The sequence below is a fragment of the Pleurodeles waltl genome, chromosome 9 (assembly GCF_031143425.1).
Source record: "Pleurodeles waltl isolate 20211129_DDA chromosome 9, aPleWal1.hap1.20221129, whole genome shotgun sequence".
NCBI lineage: Eukaryota > Metazoa > Chordata > Amphibia > Caudata > Salamandridae > Pleurodeles > Pleurodeles waltl.
Window position 1 is genome coordinate 410,093,850 of NC_090448.1, and position 24,070 is coordinate 410,117,919.

Sequence of the window (24,070 nt, forward strand, 5' to 3'; positions counted from 1 at the left end):
GTCTCAGTTCTGGGGCATAGGCAGCCCACCGTGACTCACCCAGGTTAGGGAAAGAACACTGGTGCTGGGGCCTGGTTAGCAGGCCTCAGCACACTTTCAAATAATAACTTGGCATCAGCAAAGGCAAAAAGTCAGGGGGTAACCATGCCAAGGAGGCATTTCTTTACACCATAGATTAGCCAGAGTGAGGCAGCCACCCCTCTCATCCATATGCCATTCTAGGTGGAAGAACTCCAGAAGGCTCCATCGTCACATGTGCGGTGTGTTTACCCATTGTCTGCAGTATCTGCTCCAGAGTCGCAACGTGTCTCGGATCATGTGCGAGTGGTCATTCGGAGCTCGCATCAGTTCAAATAATTTTACAGGTAGATTCTTTGCATCTAAGTGGCCATGCCAGTGTCTACTCTGCACCAACCAGACACACACTAAATGTGCTGCTAGGTAGCAAGCTTCTAAATCAGGGCTGTCATGCTTCCCTCTTACTATGCACACCCTAATCCAAACACATTTCGCAAGATCCTTTTTTATTCCAGTTTTGTACTGCTCTCAAAACCGATTCTGTTAAGTACCACGTGTTGCCAGTAGCTGCTATGTGAATATGTTTAACTATATTATCATATCCTGTGAACTTGACATTCTCTACTGTATTTTTTGTATACTGTGAACATAATGGGAGATCCCTCTCTGTCCTGTCATTTGGCATTGTTGCCTGGTTATCTTATATCCAATGTCTACCTTATCTTCGTCTAATAGCTGTTGCTTCAGTCTCATTATGCTCATTGTTGATACCCAGTCCCTGTCCTGACAATGAGGCAAAAACTACCCACATCACTCTTCTACTTCCACATGTTTTGCCTGACGGTCCTCCAACTAACTTTCACCACAGCTTCAGGTCCTAATACAAGAACTTTGGTGTGTAACATATAGTCTCACAACAAATCTATGTTGCTATTCTTTCTGTCATCCAGGTGTATTTGCATTGATTTGCTCGCATTTCAAATGCACACCACCCTTATCCGTACAACACCACCACCCCCCCTCCCCCACCTTATAAGCCAATGCATCTCATTAAGTGTGACTTCCAACCCCTACATTACTAGACCAATCCATATCATCTCGATGAAGGTAAGGGGAATGACAAATTATTTCACAATTAAGAATATTTGATATCTTAATAATAACAAAAGGATGGACACCGCATTACAGCAGGAGACACACCTCTGCACCAAAGAGGCAGACAAACTCAAGACTGGGTTGGCAGAGTGGTTAGCAGATGACATACTTGTGACTACAAACGTCCGTGAAATAAGTCCTGGGTGATCATCTGATCGCTTTCCTGTGCATTTGGCTATTGTATTTGGTGACATAACCACCAATTCTCCAATATTGTCAATGCAGACTGTAAGGAAATGCCTCCTTGGCATGGTTACCCCCTAACTTTTTGCCTTTGCTGATGCTAAATTAAGATTTGAAAGTGTGCTGGGACCCTGCTAGCCAGGCACCGGCACCAGTGTTCTTTCCCTAAATTGTACCTTTGTCTCCACAATTGGCACAACCCTGGCACTCAGGTAAGTCCCTTGTAACTGGTACGCCTGGTACCAAGAGCCCTGATGCCAGGGAAGGTCTCTAGGGGCTGCAGCATGTGTCATGCCACGCTGGGGACCCTTCACTCAGCACATGGACACTGCCTCACATCTTATGTGTGCTGGTGGGGAGAAAATGACTAAGTCGACATGGCACTCCCCTCAGATTGCCATGCCAACCTCACACTGCCTGTGGCATAGGTAAGTCACCCCTCTATCAGGCCTTACAGCCCTAAGGCAGGGCGCACTATACCACAGGTGAAGGCATACGTGCATGAGCACTATGCCCCTACACTGTAAGCAAAACCGTAGACATTTTAAGTGCGGGGTAGCCATAAGAGTATAAAGTCTGGGAGTTTGTCAAACACAAACTCCACAGTTCCATAATGGATACAATGAAAACTGGGAAGTTTGGTATCAAACTTCTCAGCACAATAAATGCACACTGATGCCAGTGTGCAATGTATTGTAACATACACCCAGGGAGCATCTTATAGATGCCCCCTGAATACCTACCTGACTTCTAGTGTAGGCTTACCAGTTCCTGCCAGCCTGCCACACACCAGACATGTTGCTGGCCACATGGGGAGAATGCCTTTGTCACTCTGTGGCCAGGAACAAAGCCTGTTCTGGGTGGAGGTGCTTCTCACCTCCCCCTGCAGGAACTGTAACACCTAGCGGTGAGCCTCAAAGGCTCACCCCTTTTGTTACAGCGCCCCAGGGCATCCCAGCTAGTGGAGATGCCTGCCCCTCCGGCCACTGCCCCCACTTTTGTCGGCAAGGCTGGAGGAGATAATGAGAAAAACAAGGAGGAGTCACCCACCAGTCAGGACAGCCCCTAAGGTGTCCTGAGCTGAGGTGACCCCTGCCTTGAGAAATCCTCCATCTTGAGTTTGGAGGATTCCCCCAATAGGATTAGGGATGTTCCCCCCTCCCCACAGGGAGGAGGCGCAAAGAGGGTGTAGCCACCCTCAAGGACAGTAGCCATTGGCTACTGCCCTCCCAGACCTAAGCACACCCCAAAATTCAGTATTTAGGGGCTCCCCAGATCCCAGGAAATCAGATTCCTGCAACCTGAAGAAACAAGGACTGCTGACGTACAAGCCTGCAAAGAAGGAGGAAGACGACAACTGCTTAGGCCCCAGCCCTACCTGCCTGTCTCCAACTTCGAAAACCTGCTCCAGCGACCTCTGAAGCCTCAGAGGACTGCCCTGGACTAAAGGACCAAGAAACTCAAGTGAACAGCGGCCCTGTTCAAAACCAGCTACTTCTTTGCAACAAAGAAGCAACTTCCAAAGACTTCATGTTTCCCGCCTGAAGCGTGAGACTTCCCACTCTACACCCGATGCCCCCGGCTCAAGATCCAAAGCACAAACACCTCAGGGAGGACTCCCCGGCGACTGCGAGCCCGTGAGTAACCAGAGACGACCCCCTGAGCCTCCACAGCAACGCCTGCAGAGAGAATCCAGAGGCTCCCCCTGACCGCGACTGCCTGTAGCAAGGGACCCGACGCCTGGAACCAACACTGCACCCGCAGCCCCCAGGACCTGAAGGAACCTAACTTCAATGCAGGAGTGACCCCCAGGCGACCCTCTGCCTAGCCCAGGTGGTGGCTGCCCCAAAGAGCCCCCCCTGTGCCTGCCTGCACCGCTAGAGTGACCCCCGGATCCCTCCATTGTTCCCTACCTGAAACCCGACGCCTGCTTTGCACACTGCACCCGGCCGCCTCTGTGCCGCTGAGGGTGTATTTTGTGTGCCTACTTGTGTCGATCCCCTCCCCCCGGTGCCCTACAAAACCCCCCTGGTCTGCCCTCCGAAGACGCGGGTACTTACCTGCTGGCAGACTGGAACCGGGGCACCCCCTGTTTTCCATTGGCGCCTATGTGTTTTGGGCACCTCTTTGACCTCTACACCTGACCGACCCTGAGCTGCTGGTGTGGTAACTTTGGGGTTGCCTTGAACCCCCAACGGTGGGCTATCTTGGACCCAACTTTGAACCCCGTAGGTGGTTTACTTACCTGCAAAACTAACAAACACTTACCTCCCCCAGGAACTGTTGAAAATTGCACTGTGTCCAGTTTTAAAATAGCTATTTGCCATTTGTGTGAAAACTGTATATGATATTTTGCTAATTCAAAGTTCCTAAAGTTCCTAAGCGAAATACCTTTCATTTAAAGTATTACTTGTAAATCTTGGACCTGTGGTTCTTAAAATAAACTAAGAAAAGATATTTTTCTATACAAAAACCTATTGGCCTGGAATTGTCTCTGAGTGTGTGTTCCTCATTTATTGCCTGTGTGTGTACAACAAATGCTTAACACTACCCAATGATAAGCCTACTGCTCGACCACACTACCACAAAATAGAGCATTAGAATTATCTCTTTTTGCCACTATCTTACCTCTAAGGGGAACCCTTGGACTCTGTGCATACTAGTCCTTACTTTGAAATAGTACATACAGAGCCAACTTCCTACATATGGGAAACGGACGCAATGTCCTCCTAGAGTCAGCGAGGGCATACTACTGCACAAGGGGTTGGTACGGAAACAATACGGTGCTATAAAGTAAACGCTGTGCAAATTGTAAGGGGTGGGTACGAAGGCACACCTGGCGAAATTCACCACTTTGGCAGCGCTGGTACAGGCATACAGTGGCCAGGGCAGGATGATTAGACTGTGCGTGTCCTAACACCCACTACACGCTCACACAAAATGGGAGACAGACTGCAACCACCGCTTTACAGTGGGAGGCAACAAACTGTTAATTCAAGAAGTGTCCAGCAACGCTAGGATTTGATTGTTACACTTTAAATACATAAAACATATGACACCAGCAGTGTTGCATCGAATAACTGGAGCTGCTGTCCCAAATGTGGGGGACCCAGAGGCCATATACTCTCATCTGGAATGTCCGAAAGAAGAAGGGTTCTGTCTGGAAGTGGTGAACTGATACCTGGTGAACGTCACCAACAGTACAACTAGAGCCAAGCGCACGGTTACTCTGCATAGATGTCATAAAAACTAAGTATAAAATAAAGCAAACGCTTGCACTCTAGTGAAGAGGTGCGTAGCGATAGGCTCGGACTCCGGAGGCACGGAAATGGGTCCAGGATGTGGAAGATGGCATAGAAAAATAAAATTCCCTGGGACAGATGACCTGGATCTGTGGTGCGGCACTGGTCTTTTCTCAATCTACAATGAAGTCCAAAAGTGGAATACCACAGTTACGATCCCAAAGGGAAAGTCAACACTGTTCATTGACATTTGCTTAGCAAATCACTATGCAATTTGACTATAGCAGACAGTCCTAGTAGTTACCGTTTTGGGATGATTTATTGTGGTAGGATAGGATTAATTGCTATGGCTTATTCAACCAAGGTTAGGCTGCCCAGCTTGAATTCACACCTTCCCTTGCCCAACCCTTATTTAAAGTATCCTTCAGAGTCCTCCTTTTCTGTAATCAGCCCTGGAAATCTTCTTTTCATATGTGCTGTGCTTTCAGAGACTTACATCAAATGCCAGGCACTGTCTACTAAGGCACTTGTTTACTTTTCTTTCTCTGACTTACAAGGGAGGATTTGTGAGATAATCTTTCTTGATACTGGGGTAGGAGGAACGTTTGTCTAGAGCACATTTAAATGAACAGTACGTCAGAATAAGGAGCACAAAACACATTGTTATTTCTGAAGGGCTTTGTAAACAGTTTAGTAAAAACTCAGTTGTAAATCACTGGATTTTCCCCAAACCACCCAAAAGGAGGAAAAGACACCTGGACAAGACTGCATGAAATCAGCAGTAGATTCCTGAGTCCAAAAGTCAGTGGAGTCCAGGAGGAGTAGGAGCTACTACCCACGCCACTGTACTTGCAAGAGTTGGTCAACAGTGATGATCAGGTCAGCACTGCAGCTGGAGAAGAGTTCCTGATGGATGCAGAAGTTGTCCCACGCTGGAGTGAAGATTGCAGACAGGTGTCAGTGAAGGAATTCCACCAACAAGCTTTGGCAAAGACATACTCACGGTTAGTGGAAAACTGGTGCTGCCAGGGACCAGCAAGGCCAAGGAAGGGGGTGGTCACAGGGGATCCTCAGCATCACAGGAGCAGAGGCAGAACCCACAGGAGTCACAGAAGGAGCTCACACAGCACTACAGAAAGGGGTCCCATGCAGCAGGAGAACAATGTAGAGGGCTGAGCATCACAGGATGGATGAGAGAGAACTGGAGTTACACATCACTGAAGATCCTTTGAAGGAGATACAAACAAGCCATGGCAGCTACAAGGGATGCGGTGCACAGGGTACTCTCCTGCGTGAGAAAGCAAGGGCTTAACTTCAACAAAGTTGGACTGCTGGCAGAAAGGATTACTCCAGACCACCACCAATGATGCAGGATCCACACAGCTAAAGATGGGGAATATCCACACAGCTGGTCGTTTGCAGCAGGTGCCCGAGGATGCAGGGGAATGACTCCTTTACTCCAAGGGAGATTCCTTCTTGTGCAGGTTGAAGAGTTGCTGTCTTCTAAGGCGGCACAGCCAGGGTTGCAAAGCTAGCAGGAGCCGTGGAAACAAAGTTGCAGAAGAGTGTTCTTAGTTGATGGCAGCATTACCAGTTCCTGGAGGCTCCAGGCGCAGTTCCAGTGGCCAGAAGCCAAAGTAGAAGTTGCAGAGGAATCCTGCTGGAGTCTTGCAAGCTGAAGACCTCACCCATAAGAGACCCTAAATACCCCTGAAAGAGGGGGTGGGGGATTGGTCACCTAACCAGGTAAGCACCTATCAGTAGGGGGCTCTGACATCACTTGCCTGGCCACGTAAATATTCTTAGTTACCTGCCAAACTTGGCAACAAGATGGTCGAACCCAGGGACCCTCTGGAGGAGGATGGTGATTGACATGGGAGTAGTCACTACCTTTCCATTGGACAATTTTGTGCTAGAGCGGGGGGGAGAAGTCTAGTAACTTTAAAAGATATATTTTTCAAGCCCTGTCTTTGATACTAAACATGCCCATGTTCCGAGTTACCATTACATAGCTGACACAGGTAGTGACCTATTGCAGTAAATGTGTAAAATGTTGTCCCCGCACTTATGAGGTCCAGGAAAATGGGCCTGAAGTTTACCTCAACACAGGTACCTGCACCCTACCCTCTGAGGTGAGGGGACCTACTATAGGGTGAGGAAATTCGATTTTTTAATACGATCGTATCGACCCGCCATTTTGTGGCCCGCCGCCATTTTATGTTGCCTTCACTCAGGCAGCACAGCGAACGAAGTCCATTCTGCCTTTTCTGCTTATTCTGCAACATGGTGTTCAAAACAGCTTTCTGCCTCTATCTTTACAAGGCTGGTATTAAGGTCTGACCGAGTACACTAATCCCTGTCTGGTTTTCTAATCCTTGTTTCAACTATCTGTAGGCTCACACTATTCTCCGCCGATCTTATCTTATCGTCTGGCCTTCGCTGTCCTTTGCTAGTATTCTCTCATTTCACAACTGTCTTCCAAACGCACACAAACTTATCGCACCACATGCAAACTTCGTTGTGGATCGGTTAATGAATTAAGTTCAAGGGAGGGGTGACAAACACAGCTGGAGGGGAGGCAACCTTAAGTCACTTGATACTTTGTTCTGTCTTGTTTTCCGACATTTCTATTGACTCTGTTCTATCTTTACATCATTCTTACTGGCTCCTTTCTATGTGTTCTGGGAGTGTATGTAGTTAATAAATGTTTTTATACGGTATATAAGATTGTGCGCCACAAAGTAAAGTGGCAGTCTCCTGAGAACATACCTTGTGTACTTCTTGGACAACTGTACTAGCTGCAGCTAATAAAATCTGATCTTTTACGCCTGACAGAGTGTCCCGTGTCTCTGTTAGTTGAGGCAGGTGAATCCAAGGAGATTTCAGGCGTACCCTGCGCCGCCAGGCCCATAAGGTTCTGGTTCTTCAACTGGCGCCCAACGTGGGGCGGCTTCAGCGGTACCGGTTCTGCCTGAAGGTCGTGAGGAACCCCGCAAGAAAATTCTGGAGGAATCGCGAGCCACGTCAAGCGACCCCTGTATGTCGAAGTGGTCCGAAGGTCTTTTTCAGCGCGGTTACTCCTTCCTGACGGCTACTGACGACTGCTGCCCTGACTGCCGCCCTGCCTTGGCCCTTTCTTTGATGATGTATGGTAAAGCGAGACGATAGACGGGCCTCTGTTGGTGTAAGAAGACATCCTTAGTTAAGTATTTAGTGGGTCGCGCCCACAAATTTTGGTCTTTGTTTTGTCCTTAGGTCCTTAGATTTGGCCATTGCAGTGGCCAAAGCCGAGGGGTAAGTGCATTTGTGCTGTGTAAACTGAAAGTTTTACCCCCTTGATGTTTGTGAACAGCCAGTAAAAATCGTGAGATGTCTGGTCTGACTAAGTTTGGAAAACTTTGTTGCTTTGGTTGTAATAGGGACTCCCAGCTTGAGGACTCCTGTCCGATTCCTTCGGTTGGAACTCCCACATATGAGCTCTATTCTAAACATGGTGTTGGTCCTATTGCCTTTAATAAGACATGGACCCGATATACAAAGAAAGATGGTGTTTTAAAATGGCCAGAAAATGGTAGTTTCGAAAATGATGTGCTAGATAATTTAGAAGCAACGTTATTTAAAAGAAAAGCCCGGCCGGCAATGTTTGACTCTTTTCGCCTTTGGCATAAGGAAGCCAAACAGAGAGAAATTAAACAAGCGAAACGAGATAGGAAAACACAGGGAATGACGATTATACAGGCTGCTCAGCAATTCAAAGATGATGAAATAGATAATGCAATGGAAATTTCAGACAGACAGCATCGAATGGCAATAGATAAATGCTATCCGACGTTGCCTATCTCTTCCCTTGATAAGAGAAAAGATTTTGAGGAAGATTCCTTAATGTCCCACTTATTGAAATTGCCTCCGCCCTATGTACAAGGTGCTAATGCACCCCCGATGTTACAGCCTGTTCAACCCCCAGTTGTGCTTCCGCCTGCTCCAGCTTTTCCACAATTGCCTCCTCAAGTATTGCCTATGCCAGCTTTGCCTTTAACTCCTTTGCCTTCTGCTCCTTTGGCAATTCCTAATGCTCCTTTAGTTAATTCACCTAATACCTTGTCCCCTATCCTTATGTCAAATTCTCCATCTACGCGTAAGCGATTTACCGATACTGTCTCTGGTCTCTTATCACCTTTCTTTGAAGCTTTAAATGTGTCTCCAGCTTTTTCTCGAAGACAGTCTCGTAGTCAATTCCCAGACTCCGAAGAGCGAGAAAAATTGGACTCACTTGCTTGTAGATGGATCAAGAAGGGTCCCCAATATAGTACGTCTGATATTATGTCCACCTTTCTGCAATGGAATGCACCTACGCAGAGATATGTTTTTAAAGTTATGTGCGATACTCTCGCTAAAGAATGGGAGGATATGAATTTGGGTTCGGTCCCACAGGATCTGTTAGATGTTCAGGCTGACTTTGATAAAGGACTTATTGTGGGTCCTAAGGTTGAAAACGCTGTCAGAACACTTATTTCTTTCAGATCCCTATTGTTCTCACAGACTTTTCCCGATTCTGATCCTTCAGTTAGGACAGCACTGAAAAACTATCCCATGAGAGAGGTTTCTCCAATATGGAAGGAAGAAGTTGCAGCAGCAGGTGCTAATCCAGCTATTCCTGCGCATTTTCAGCGCATATGGATACATGTCCCCTGGAAAAGGTCTGAAGTTTTAGCACTTAAACAATCACTACCAGATTCACGCAAAAATCCTGCTGGTTACTATAAAGAGTTGTCGCAAACAGTTGATGCATGTACTATGAATCTAGCAGATATTGACATGTTGATGGGAAATGTAGTTCCACAGACAATATGGGCTAAAATTCGTAGAGAGGATCACGCTCAAGAATTAGGCGGCGATTGGAACGCTATTATTGCCGCAGATAGAGGTCAAGTAGGTGGTGCAAAGCCCGATGCTTTGATCTCAGAACTCCCTGGTAGGATTATTACATTAATGAAAACAATGATGCCTGCTTTGAGAGTTAATTGGGATAAGCTAGCAGCATGTAAACAAAAGAAAGATGAAAATGTTTCCGATTTCTTTACCCGATTTGAGGAGACATTCATTGATCACAGTGGTCAAGATATGGCTACAGAAGGGGGACAGCGATTATTTGTGGATAAGTTCGTATATAACTTGCTTCCTGAACTATCACACAAGCTAAAAGACTCCGAGAGTTCATGGGCAGTTTCTTCTTCCGCCCAGATATTGGCTACTGCACAATATTATGAAAATAGAGACAAAGAAGAAAGGGAAAAACAAGAGAAAAAGACGAAAGAATTAAAAACTAAAGTTCTCTTGCAACAGGCTTATCCTCCTCGTTATGTTCAGCCTCAGTTTCAACAGCCTCCGCAGTTTCAGAGGTTGTATCAAAAGCCTGAACCATTCATTCCAAGACCTTTGCTAGGTCCCAATCAATGTGCTTATTGTAGGGAGGAAGGTCATTTTAAGAACAGTTGTCCGGCATTGTTGCAGCGTAATGGAGCAACATCTGCTTCACGAGGTCGTGGTGGTCTTCAGTCAGCAAATAGAGGTAGAGGTCGAGGTGTGTTAACCCAAGGGCAGCGTTCTTTTGTTCCTCCAAATTCCGGAAATTACTTTGACCAGCAAAATGTTAGGTCTACACAGTATTACAGTGAGGATCAGTATATTGAAGGAGGGAATGAAAGTCTTCATTTTGAATAGGACAGCCATGGACAAAGTAAGGGGGTTACGTCAATTCCAGTGGATCAGAATGGACCTTATGTTAATGTCACTACAATGGGTGTTTCAGAGCCATTTCTTTTAGATACTGGTGCCATGAGAAGCTCTATCATTCATTCTAAACTCCCTGGCGCACCTTTGTCTGGCTTAACGAATGTATCTGTAGGATTTTCTGGCGCCCCTGTTCGCAATCCAGTTTCTTGCCCTTTACCTGTTTCAATAGGCCCTTATGATTTAGAAGCTCCGCTTCTTCTGACGAATGGTTGTGGTGAAAATCTGTTGGGTTTAGATCTATTAAAAAGAATGCATGCTACGATATATTGTTCACCTTCTGGTGTATACCTCACTTTAGGACAGAAAATGACTAGTCCAATGTACTTATCAAAAGATCAATTCCCACCTGAATTGCTTTCTCTTCCCGAAACGCTTTGGGCTACGGGTCCGAATGACGTTGGTTGTCTTGAGATCCCACCTTATGTTGTTACTCTTAAACCCAATGCTGAAATGCCACGTATTCCGCAATACAGAATCTCTACTGAAGGTGAGAAAGCACTTCTGGAAATTGTCCATGATTTGATTCAGAAGGGTGTGGTTGAGGAAACGAGAGGAAATACATGTAACAGTCCTGTTCTTCCGGTTCTTAAACGCACTGATCCTTCTCAGCCTCCTGTTTATCGTTTTGTAATTGATCTTCGGGAGGTAAACAAGATTGTCGTACCGCAGTTTCCTGTAGTCCCAGATATCACTGCTCTGTTGACGATGATACCTTCTACAGCGACTTGGTTTTCAGTTGTTGATTTAAAGAATGCTTTCTTTAGTATTCCCATCGCCGAAGAGAGTAGAGATATTTTTGGTTTTTCCCTCGGAGGCCGAAGCTTCCGGTTTAAACGCGCACCTCAAGGTTATTGTGAAAGTCCCTCTGTTTACAGTCAAGCTCTAAGATGTCATCTTGATGCCTTTTCCTTACGGTCCGGTGCCGCTCTCATTCAGTACATGGATGACTTATTAGTTGCAGCTGATTCAGAGGAGATTTGCAAAAACGTGACCGTTGCACTGTTGCGTCATTTGTTTGATCTAAATCACAAGGTTTCTCCTTCTAAATTACAATATGTCTGTCGCGAGGTGACTTATTTGGGTCATCTCTTGTCAAAGGAGGGACGACGATTGACCCCCGAACGAATTCAGGCAGTTGCACAAATGTCAGTGCCATCCACACAAAGAGAGGTACGTGCCTTTTTGGGCATTACTTCTTATTGTAGACAGTGGATTCCGAGTTTCTCTTTATTGGCTAAACCGCTGTTGGCGCTAACTTTAAAAGATACGCCTCAGCCTCTTCCGTGGACTGACGAGTGTCAGAAGAGTTTTACTGATTTGCGTATTGCTTTGTGTTCTGCTCCTGTATTGGGTACCCCTGATTACAGTAAGTCCTTTACGCTCTATGTCCACGAAAGAGAGGGTTGTGCATTGTCAGTCTTAACGCAGCGTTTTGGAGATCAACAGCGACCATGCGCATATTTCTCAGCTACGTTAGATCCAGTAGCTAAAGCATTGCCTAGTTGTCTTAAGGCGACAGCGGCAGCAGCAATTTCTATCCGACAGTCTGCTGGAGTAGTGCTAGATAATACTCTCATTGTTATGGTGCCACATGCAGTGGATATTTTACTAAATAGGACAAAAACGCAGCATCTTACGAGTGCTCGGTTGTCCGGATATGAGCTGACGCTTTTGGCTAGTCACATACACATCAAACGATGTAATACCCTGAATCCAGCTACTTTGTTGCCTCTTCCAGAAGAGAGAGATGTCTCTGAACAGCATGATTGTTTTCTCCGTACTGAAGAAGAGACTAAGGGTAGAATTGACCTAAAAGACACGCCATTGGTGAATCCAGATGGAACACTATGGGTAGATGGTTCTTGTTTCAAGCTCCCGAATGGAGATACAGTTTCAGCCTACGCTATTACTACTTTGCATACGATTGTGGAGACAGCACGCATTAGACATAATTCAGCTCAGGCAGCTGAATTGATAGCCTTAACTAGAGCGTGTGTGTTATCCAAAGGAAAAAGAGTAAACGTGTACACTGATAGCCAATACGCTTTTGGTGTAGCGTTTAACTTTGGGCGTTTATGGAAGGAAAGAGGATTCTTTACTTCCCATGGTACTAAGATACAACATGGTCAATTAGTGACTGAACTTCTTGAGTCACTTACAATGCCTACTCAGATAGCGATTGTGAAGTGTAGTGCACACAAAAAGATTGTGGACGATGTTGGTCGAGGAAATGCATTTGCAGATGAGGTAGCGAAAAAGACAGCCAGAGACAACACAAGTCGAATGTATGTTGCAGGTCCCGCAAACTGCGTAAGAGAAAAGGGAATGTGTGAAGATACAGTAGAGAGTGTGAAATCAATTCAAGGAGAGGCTACGGAGAATGAGTTGAGAAAGTGGAAGGAAAGTACAGGATTGTTAGATGAGATGGGATGTTGGGTTGAATTATCAGAACATCAACGTTGGCTGTTACCAGATGCTTATGTACTACCTGTAGTTACTATGGCACATGGTCCAGCTCACCTAAGTGCAAAAGGAATATGTAAACTTCTGGCTCCAGTGTGGCAAAATGAGGGGATCCCAAAGTGTGCAAATAATGTAGTAAAACATTGTATTGTTTGCTTGATGTACAATCCGGGAAAGGGAACCCCAACTCCAGCAGGTCATTTTGCTCCTCCAACATATCCATTTGAGGTGTTGCAGATCGATTATATTCACATGGAACGATGCAACAACCTCAAATATGTTCTGGTGGTAGTATGTGCTTTTTCTAGATGGGTAGAAGCCTACCCTCTGAAGGACAATACTGCTTTATCAACTGCCAAAATACTTTTGAAAGAATTCTTCCCTAGGTTTGGTTTGCCGCGCATTGTCTGGAGTGACAATGGGAGCGAATTTGTGGGTCAAGTCATGCAAAAAGTTTGTGCAGGTCTTGGCATAAAACAGAAGTTCCACGCGGCGAATCACCCACAGTCGGCTGGTTTAGTAGAATGCTACAATGGAACCTTGAAGCTTAAAATTGCTAAGGTGCAAGCTAGCACAGGACTTAATTGGCCTGATGCTTTACCATTGGCTCTTCTGTCCATCAGAACAGCAGTACACTCTCGTTTGGGGCTTAGCCCTTACGAAGTGATATTTGGTCGCCCAGCTAATGTATGGGGAGTTCCTCGCCCTAAGAAATACTCAGACTTGCCATACCCGATGTTGATTGACTACTTGCATGACCTTACAACTAAATTGCGTGTTCTTCATCAACAGGTTCAGAGTGCTCTACCAGAGGCTTCCACAGACCCAGGTCATTCCATCCGACCAGGTGACTGGGTCTGCACGAAAAATTTCCAACGACAGAGAAATTTGGAGCCCAGATGGAGAGAGCCACGCCTGGTTCTTTTGACCACAAGAACAGCAGTTAAAGTCGAAGGAAAGAAAAACTGGGTGCATGCCGTGCACTGCAAGAAAGTGCCTTTGCCTTTCGATCAGTGGGTCCGTAGAGGCATCAGTGACTCTGAAAGTGAGAAAGTTCCGCAATTTGTACCATTCAGTGATGCGCGTCTAATTGGAACACTTTCTGAGAAAGAGGACGACGACATCCTTCAAGAAGCAATACCATCGCATCGACGCTTGAACACGACAAATCCAGGAACATTGTTTCAAAACCAGACTGCCTCTGGACAGGAACGCTATAATTTGAGACCAAGACCAAAGAACTTGTAACTTTCTCTCCTATGTAGTACTCTATCCCGGTTGCAGGGTCACGGTAGGAGTCTTAGTCACGACCTGAGTAAGTGGCAATAGGCCTGCAGGACCTCACAGTGTCATAGGACGGTAGATAATCGTGACTACAGTGATTGAGGAAGATTGCCGTGAGCATCCACTTAGAAAGATGGAGGCTACATTAGATAAAAGAGAAAGTAAAAATGTAAAGAATAATTGTAAAGAAATATGTAGTCGTTGTAGTATTGCTCTATGCGTCATTATATTGTCGTGTATTCTTTTGGCATCTGTAAACTGGATCATTATTACTCTGCAGCAAAAAGTTGTCTCTTCTCCTACCTCTACATCTTCTTCTACTATCTCTCCGCACCTATTTCACACTCTTCCCCAGCATGAACTCATCAGAAGAACTGAATACTTTAACAATTCCTTCGTCCAGTTGTTACATCAACATCAGTTAGTGATCAATACAACTGACTGTTGGGTGTGTGGACTCATACCACATACAGTAGAAAATGGAATGCCATATTTAGTTCTTCCATTCTCCTATGAAGGTTCCGCTTGGACTTATTTTGTCATTTTCAATAATGCATATCAAAGTAAAATTAAACAACCTGTCAGTTCACATAGTGTTGGTTCAGATTTCAGTCATAGTTTATTGATAAAGGGAATGGTAGCTATGGCTAAAATCATGGAAAAAAGTGAAGCTTCCATAGATTAAAGAAAAGCATATACCAATTGGAACATAACTAATTACATTTCCAGCCTCAATGATAAGATTGAGCAAGGAAAATCTCCTCCGATACGGGTCATACCCCAACAAGGAAATTTCTGTCTGCAAATAAATGGAAGAACTCCAAACACCGGACAAAGAGAAAGTTTATGTTCCCATACATATGTTTATTCAGCCCTGAATTCACTGCCGTTAGTACCATCTCAAGGTACATACTTCGTTTGCCACGATAGGGCTTATACATGGTTGCCAGCTGATTTCTCTGGTACTTGTTATATAGCCTTTCTTCTTCCCCCTACATACACCGCTCCTGCGAACCATCATAAAAATAGATATGGCAGAGGGATTGTGGATTCGAAAGACACAGCAGGACAAAAGGGAGGAGATTTCCTCAAAGGATTTCTTCCCTTCTGGGGTCCAATGGCCAACAGCAGAAATATAAGGCAATTGGTTCGTGTCGTAGAAACCACCATAGACATCACTGTAGGAGCTTTAAGTAACATTACAGCTGAACTACAGGCTGATCGTCTTATGACCTTGCAGAACCGTGTTGCCTTAGACTTCGTTCTTGCGGACCGTGGTGGAGTATGCAAATTGATCGGATCAAGTTGCTGTATTTTCATACCTAATGACGCTCCGACAGTATACCAAGCTATCTCTAAGTTACACATAATCTCCGAGTCGATTCATCAGGACGAAGGAGATTGGTCCTTTTCAGAGTGGTTTTGGGGATTACTGTCCAAATGGGGTTGGAAGGTATTGACATTCTTTGGAGTAATTTTAGCTTTTATATTCTCTTGTTGTCTTTGTATGCACTGCGGTCCTGCCGTCTGCAACCTATGTGCTACTGCATGTATTCCCAAACCCAAGTCACAAAGAGCAGAGAATATCAAAATGATGGTACAGCAACAGCTTGATGACCTCATGGCCATAGACATCGACTCAGATTAACATGAGTTTGTGTATCTTGCCTGAGTTCTGGCAAAAGGAGGGTCTGAGGAAATTCGATTTTTTAATACGATCGTATCGACCCACCATTTTGTGGCCCGCCGCCATTTTATGTTGCCTTCACTCAGGCAGCACAGCGAACGAAGTCCATTCTGCCTTTTCTGCTTATTCTGCAACATGGTGTTCAAAACAGCTTTCTGCCTCTATCTTTACAAGGCTGGTATTAAGGTCTGACCGAGTACACTAATCCCTGTCTGGTTTTCTAATCCTTGTTTCAACTATCTGTAGGCTCACACTATTCTCCGCCGATCTTATCTTATCGTCTGGCCTTCGCTGTCCTTTGCTAGTATTCTCTCATTTCACAACTGTCTTCCAAACGCACACAAACTTATCGCACCACATGCAAACTTCGTTGTGGATCGGTTAATGAATTAAGTTCAAGGGAGGGGTGACAAACACAGCTGGAGGGGAGGCAACCTTAAGTCACTTGATACTTTGTTCTGTCTTGTTTTCCGACATTTCTATTGACTCTGTTCTATCTTTACATCATTCTTACTGGCTCCTTTCTATGTGTTCTGGGAGTGTATGTAGTTAATAAATGTTTTTATACGGTATATAAGATTGTGCGCCACAAAGTAAAGTGGCAGTCTCCTGAGAACATACCTTGTGTACTTCTTGGACAACTGTACTAGCTGCAGCTAATAAAATCTGATCTTTTACGCCTGACAGAGTGTCCCGTGTCTCTGTTAGTTGAGGCAGGTGAATCCAAGGAGATTTCAGGCGTACCCTGCGCCGCCAGGCCCATAAGGTTCTGGTTCTTCAAGGGGTGACAGTAACCTGTAGTTTAAACAGGTGAATGCACCTGTTTTATGCAGACTGCAATGACCGGCCTGCAGTACCCTTTGCATGGGCTAATTATGGGTGGCAGAATAAACTGGTGTAGCCCATAGGGATCCCCTGGTTTCCATATACTAGGTGCTTGCATGGCATGGGGGACCAGTATGCAAATTGTGGGAGAAAATAGGTAGTTACCAAGTTAGAAGGGACCCCGGTGAAGCTAAAAAAAAAAAAAAAAATAGGGATAACAATGCCTCCAAAACAGACAACGCCAACCAGGTCCCAGATGAGTCTGGTCTTAACTGAAAAGATCAGTATTCCATCTGTGCTGGAGTGTTTCCTAACAGGCATATGTTCCACTGTATAGTCCATTCCCTGTGGTGATATGGAAGACCCTAACAATTTGGGTTTTCCCCTCATTTGTTTGAGCCACTGAAAGGACTTGTGGTCTATCTGCACAATGGTGCAAGTGCCAAACAAACGAGTTACTTACCTTCGGTAACGCCTTTTCTGGTGGATACATTAGCTACCTGTGGATTCCTCACTTATTGGATTTTCCCTCTGCGCCAGCCCTCGGCGGAAATCTTCTTCCTAGCTTTCGCACGTCGACGAGGACGTCACAATTGCCCTCGTGACGCCATCTGACGTCATACAGGCAATAAGAGGTCCTCGCCGACGTGCCGACGTCAGTACCAACATTTTTTACATGCCTCTGAGACGAATAGGCCATTGAAACAAATAATCATATAACAACATTTAATTACACCAAAAGATAAAAACAACAGTCCAAAAATGTCAATACTATGTATAGCAATCTTACAAACACTCCTTTCTCTTTTTTTTTTTTTTTTTTTTTTTAAATGAACTTATATACATGAATAGATACATTATATTTGAAAACCATCAACTACCAAGAGGAGCACACCCAAGGATAGCTTGGTAAGACCAGACAGGCAACGGGGAGGCGGGAGGGACCGTGAGGAATCCACAGGTAGCTAATGTATCCACCAGAAAAGGCGTTACCGAAGGTAAGTAACTCGTTCTTCTGATGGATACAACTACCTGTGGATTCCTCACTTATTGAATAGGGTCCCAAAGCAGTACCGCACTCGGTGGAGGGTGCCTGAATGGTCAAACCAAGAAATCCTGCAGCACCGACCGTGCAAAATGGCCATCCCTCCTAATTTCCGAATCCAAACAGTAATGTTTTGAGAAAGTGTGGAGGGATGACCAAGTTGCAGCCTTGCAGATGTCAACCACAGGAACACCCCTAGCCAAGGTCGAAGAGGTTGACTTAGCTCTGGTGGAATGAGCTCTTATTCCATCAGGGGGTTCTTTCTTTTCCAGAGATTAACACAACTTAATGCAAAGAATGACCCACCTGGAGGGTGTTCTCCTGTGGACTGCCCTTCCTCTCCTCTTTCCCACGTACCCGATGAAGAGTTGATCCTCCAATCTAAACTCCTTCGTCCTGTCTATGAAGAAGCTCAGCGCTCTTCTCGGGTCCAAACGATGTAGTCTTTCTTCCTCTTTAGAAGGATGAGGTGGAGGATAAAAAGAGGAGAGAGTAATAGTCTGACTCATATGGAAGGGTGAAACAACCTTCGGCAAGAAAGCAGCCTTGGTCCTCAACACCACCTTATCTGTATAGAAGGATGTATACGGGGGTTTAACAGAAAGGGCCTGCAGCTCACTCACTCTTCTAGCAGAAGTAATCGCAACAAGAAAAACAGTCTTTAACACCAATAACCTTATGGGGCAAGAATGCATGGGCTCAAAAGGTGAACCCATTAGAAATGTTAAGACCAGGTTTAAATCCCACTGAAGCATAATGAAAGGAGTGGAAGGAAACTTATTAATGAGGCCTTTTAAACATCTTAATACTAAAGGAGATTTAAATAAAGAAGGTTGGTCTGGAAGACACAGAAAGGCTGACAGGGCCGACAAATAGCCCTTGACTATAGCCATTGCACAACCCCTCTGTGCCAGGGACAAAGCAAAAGACAAGACATCCGATAAGTGGGCACGTAAGGGATCAATTTGTCTTTCTCCACACCAACACACAAATTTAGCCCACCTGCTAGTGTAGACAGATTTGGTGGAGTGTCGCCTGGCCGATAAAATAACATCCACTACCTCAGGTGGGAGAGAAAAGGAACTCAGGTTGCCCCGTTCAATCTCCAGGCATGAAGGTGCAGGCTCTGGAGGGGGGGGTGTAAAACCTGTCCCTGCGATTGTGAGAGGAGGTCTGCCCTGAGAGGGAGACGGAGCGGGGGCACACAGAGAGTTGGAGAAGATCTGAATACCATACCCTCCTTGGCCAATCCGGAGCTATTAAGATGACTTGAGCCCGGTCTTGGCGAATTTTCCTCAGAACCCGAGGAAGGTATGGGGGGAAACGCGTAAAGTAACTGGTCGCACCAGGACATCTGAAACGCGTCCCCCAACGGTCCTTGCAACGGATACTGGAGGCTGCAGAACAACGGGCAGTGCGAGTTCTCCAGAGTGGCAAAAAGATCTACCCGATGGATTCCCCACATCTGGAAGATCTGTCGGACTAGATCTGGGTGAAGACGCCACTCGTGATCGGTCGAGAAGTGCCGACTGAGACTGTCCGCACGCACGTTCAAGACTCCGGCCAGATGGTTTGCTACCAAGCAAATCCGATGGTCCCTTGCCCAGGACCATAGACGCAGAGCTTCTCTGCAGAGAAGGTACGAGCCTACTCCTCCCTCTTTGTTTATATACCACATTGCGGTAGTATTGTTCGTCAAGACCTGAACCGACTGACCGCGAAGGGAAGGGAGAAAGGCCTTGAGAGCCAGACGTATTGCCCACAGCTCCAACAGATTTATGTAAAACATCTGTTCCACTGGAGACCAATGACCTTTGACCTCCAGGTCCCCCAGATGAGCTCCCCACCCTAGAGTGGAAGCATCCATTATCACTGTGGTCACTGGCGGAGGTTGTGAGAACGGCCTTCCTTGAGAAAGATTGCCGTCCGCAACCCACCATCTTAGATCCACTGCAGCGTCCTTGAAGATCTTGACCGATCCTTTGAGATCTCCTTTGTGTTGAGACCACTGCTTTTGGAGGCACCACTGAAGAGCCCTCATGTGCCAGCGAGCATGAGTGACCAATAGAATGCAAGAAGCAAACAGACCGAGAAGACGTAGGACCTTGAGGACTGGAATGACGCTCCACTCTGAAACATTGGAACCAACGCCTGAATGTCCTGAATCCGCTGAGGCGGAGGAAAGGTGCTATTCAATGTGGTATCCAGTACTGCCCCTATGAACAGGAGGCGCTGAGAGGGCTCCAGGTGAGATTTGGGCACGTTCACCGAAAAACCCAGATCGAACAACAACTCGGTGATGCAGCACGAGCTCCGGAGACTTGGCTTTGATCAACCAATCGTCTAGGTAAGGAAATACTGCTATCCCCTTCCTTCTGAGCTCTGCTGCAACCACCGCCATCACCTTTGTGAAGACTCGAGGTGCTGAAGTAAGACCAAATGGGAGGACCACAAACTGATAGTGCTGCAATCCCACCACAAACCGGAGATACTTCCTGTGCGACTTGAGTATCGGGATGTGAAAGTAAGCATCCTGCAAGTCGACAGACACCATCCAGTCTCCTTTGTTCAATGCCAAAAGCACCTGAGCCAGGCTCCACATCTTGAACCTTTCCTGTTTGAGGAACCAATTCAAGATCCTCAGGTCCAGGATTGGCCTCAACCGACCATCCTTCTTGGGGATCAGGACATATCTTGAGTAACAACCCTGACCCCTCTCCTGCTCTGGAACCAACTCCACTGCACCCTTTGAAAGGAGGACTAGAACCTCCTGTTCTAGTAACAGGAGATGTTCTTCTGAACAGTAGGATGGGCGGGGCGGGATGGGGGAGGAAACTCCTGAAAGGGAAGGGCATAGCCTTTCCCCACAATGCTGGTGACCCAGGAGTCTGATGTTATATCCTCCCACTTGCGGAGAAAGTTCAATAACCTCCCCCCTACAGGAGTGGTATGCGAAGGAATTGGTGGAAGACTAAGGCTGCTTCCCATGCTGCACCCCTCCAGAGGAAGAGGAAGAGGCAGAGTGCTGCTGGGCGGCTCCTCTGGTTCGGACCCTCCCCCTCCCCCTGTACAATCTATAGGAGAGAGCAGTGGCGGGTTGTTGTTGAAATCTGCCCTGAAAGGAGGAGGATGAGCCATGACCAAACCCCCTAAATCTTCTGAAGAGTCTCGAAGAAACAGAAGAGGAGGCTTGCAAGCCTAAAGGCTTCGCTGTTGCCCTACTCTCATTAAATCTCTCAAGGGCAGAGTCCGCCTTGGATCCAAAAAGTTTATCCCCATCGAAGGGAAGATCCAGCAGGGCTGACTGGACATCTGATGAGAAACCAGAGGAACGAAGCCAGGCCTGCCTCCTCGTAGCAACAGCAGTGCCCATAGCCCTGGCCACAGAGTCAGTAGTGTCCAGCCCAGACTGGATCACTTGGGTTGCCGCAGCTTGTGCATCGGAGACCAGACTCAACACCTCCTGAGGCACCTCAGCATGGGACGACTATCTCATCCATTAGGGCGTAGATGTATCTCCCCAAAATGCATGTGGTATTAGTAGATCTTAAAGCCATGATGCATGATGAGAAAGCCTTCTTGGAAGGTTGATCCATCTTCTTTGAGTCTCCATCTGAAGGCACTCCCGGAAAAGAACCTGGGGCAGTCCGAGATAAAAATGAAGCCTGAAACACCAGGCTCTATGGGGTCGGGTGCCTGGACAAAAAGCCTGGGTCCGCAGGAGCCACTCGATAACTGCGAGCCACCGATCTATTAACTGCCAAAGATGACACAGGCTTCTTCCAAATTTCCAAAATTGGATCTAACAGAGCCTCATTAAAGGGCAGAAGTGGCTCTGCAACCGTCGAGGCAGGATGTAAAACCTCCGTTAAAATATTGGGCTTAGGTTCAGACACCGGCAAGGGAAGGTCCAAAAAATCAGCTGCTTTCTTTATTACAGAGTGGAATGAAGCAGCCTTCTCTGTATATCCCCCAGGAGATGTTAAGTCCCATTCTGGAGAGGTATCCAGGAGATCCCCCAGAGGTTCCTCGATCTCTCCTTCCTCCAATGCCTGCTTCTGCTACTCCTGCTCCTCAAGAAGGCGAAGAGCAAGCCTTCAAGAATGCAACCTGACTTCAATTCTTGGCGTCGACATGGAGTAAGCCGACGTTGAAGCCTGACGCCGATCCTCGGATCCATCTGATGCCAGATCCATCGGCGCCGTGGACTTCTTCGGCGCCGTATGATGAACAGGAGAACGTTCCGGCGCCGGACCAGCAGATCTACTCGGCGTCACCAGCTGTGAAGTTGACGCCATAGGAACCGGCGCCGAGCCAACACCTCCCATCGGAAGGAAGGGCATGAAAGGTGCCGGTCGTAAAGGAGCTGGAACACCCATATTGAAGGCCAATGGACCCGAAGGGCCAGCCGGTCCACCACCTGGAGCCATCTGTTGAAAGATAGCAAACATTGCATTTAAAAATGCGGAACTGTCGGCTCCTGGGGCCGGGAAAGCCAGATACTGTGGAGCCTGGGCTCGAGGTGACACCGGCGCCGGCCCCGGCGACTGAGAAGCCGGTGAGAACTCCTGAAGCTGAGGGACCTCAAACACAGATGGTGGATTCAAAGGCGACATCGGCGAAACTGGCGATACCGGTGATGCAAGAGGCGTCTGCGGAGAGATGGTAGGGCTAACTTCCCATGTTTTTCAGCGTCGAGCTGAAGGCGACCTCGAACGCGATCTCTCCCTACTCGACCGGCGCCGAGATTCACGACGACGCCGGGAGTCACGATGACGCCGATGGGACTTTGGAGAAGATGACTTGCGTCGATGCCGCTTCTCCTTCTTGGATTTTGCCAAAAAGAGCTTCGCCTCTCGCTCTTTTAACGCCTTCGGGTTCATCCGTTGACAAGAGTCACATTTGTCAACGTCGTGGTCGGAGCTGAGACACCACAAACAGTCTGTATGTGGGTCCGTCACCTACATTTTGCCTCCGCACTCATTGCAGGGCTTAAAACCCGACTTTCTTTGAGACATACTTTCTCTCTCAAAGAAAGAAACAGCAACAGTAACTGTAACTACGCAGAGTAGAAATAGTAGCACCCTCGAAGAATAACAGTTGTTAGAATGGCACGGAAAAAAGGGAACTGACGTCGGCGAGGACCTCTTATTGCCTGTATGACGTCAGACGGCGTCGCGTGGGCAATTGTGACGTCCTCGTCGACGTGCGAAAGCTAGGAAGAAGATTTCCGTTGAGGGCTGGTGCAGAGGGAAAATTCAATAAGTGAGGAATCCACAGGTAGTTGTATCCATCAGAAAGGTATGGCCTCAACTTCCAAGGCACAAACTACAGCAAAGGCTACAGCTGACCAGCGCCTCACCAAAAGGAAGGGGGGGAACCTTCTGCATATGAAAAAGGCTAGTTGATCTTGGCCCCCCGTGTCAAGCTGTGAAAGAACTGTCCCAACCTCTTCCTCAGAAGCATCAGTCTGGACTATGAATTTCTTAGAGTAGTCATGGCTTTTTTAACATAGGATAGAGTCAAATACTGGCTCCAATAAGCGCAAAGAGTACAGGAAAGTCATACTTGTTGCACATGACATACCTTTTGCAATGTTGCACGGAAAACACTTTTTAATATAGGAATAATTTAGTGTGTTAAGAGATTGCCCCCCCCCAAAAAAAAAACTGTTTCTCTGGGTTCAATAAAATCATTTACAGCTTTTATTTCCCAGTCTCATGTACAAACACCAGGCACCTTGCTCCTGGTGGCTGGTAGGGAATGGTCCCTCTAATTATCATTTAATGTTCTACACTACCTTTCCACCACACCTAGTAGCCAGCACAAGTTTGTTAAAGGCTGGTGACAGCAGTGGCATCCAACTACCAAGGGATTAGTGCGATACTGTACTGCCCACAACACCAACGTTCTCTGCCGTTACTACAGCACAATTAATTCACCAAACCGGACTAGAGGTGCAAACTCCCCTCCCCCTCCCCCCCAAAACACTATGGACACGGGACCCCTATGTCATTTACCAGAAGAGGTTACCTTGAGGATCTCTTAAGATCTCGCAATTACAGCAGCAACCTACAACAGAGTCTCGATGCACCATCTTACTGATTTCAGCACACCCTCAAAGCATGGTTAGAACAATCAATGGCATCTACTCCCTCCAGAAATATAGGGCATACATCCTCTCCAACCACCTCAAGACACCAATCTTCTTTCTGTCCAGGCAGCACCCCCCTGAAGCTCATTAACACCTAGTCACTTAGCACTTCAAGCATTACACAGGGCTTTCCTGATACAAGATACAAGATGCAGATTCAAATTAATGTATTAATTGGTGAACGTCCCACTGCAACAGGTTCTGTGCAGCCACGTGGAGAG

General features: G+C 46.7%; 1 long non-coding RNA gene across 1 annotated transcript in view; it reads right to left on the minus strand.

Moving 5' to 3' along the window:
• LOC138259422 (uncharacterized) overlaps window positions 1-24,070 on the minus strand; it is a 380,592-nt gene that overhangs the window by 127,151 nt on the left and 229,371 nt on the right. The gene's annotated exons all lie outside the window — the stretch shown is intronic.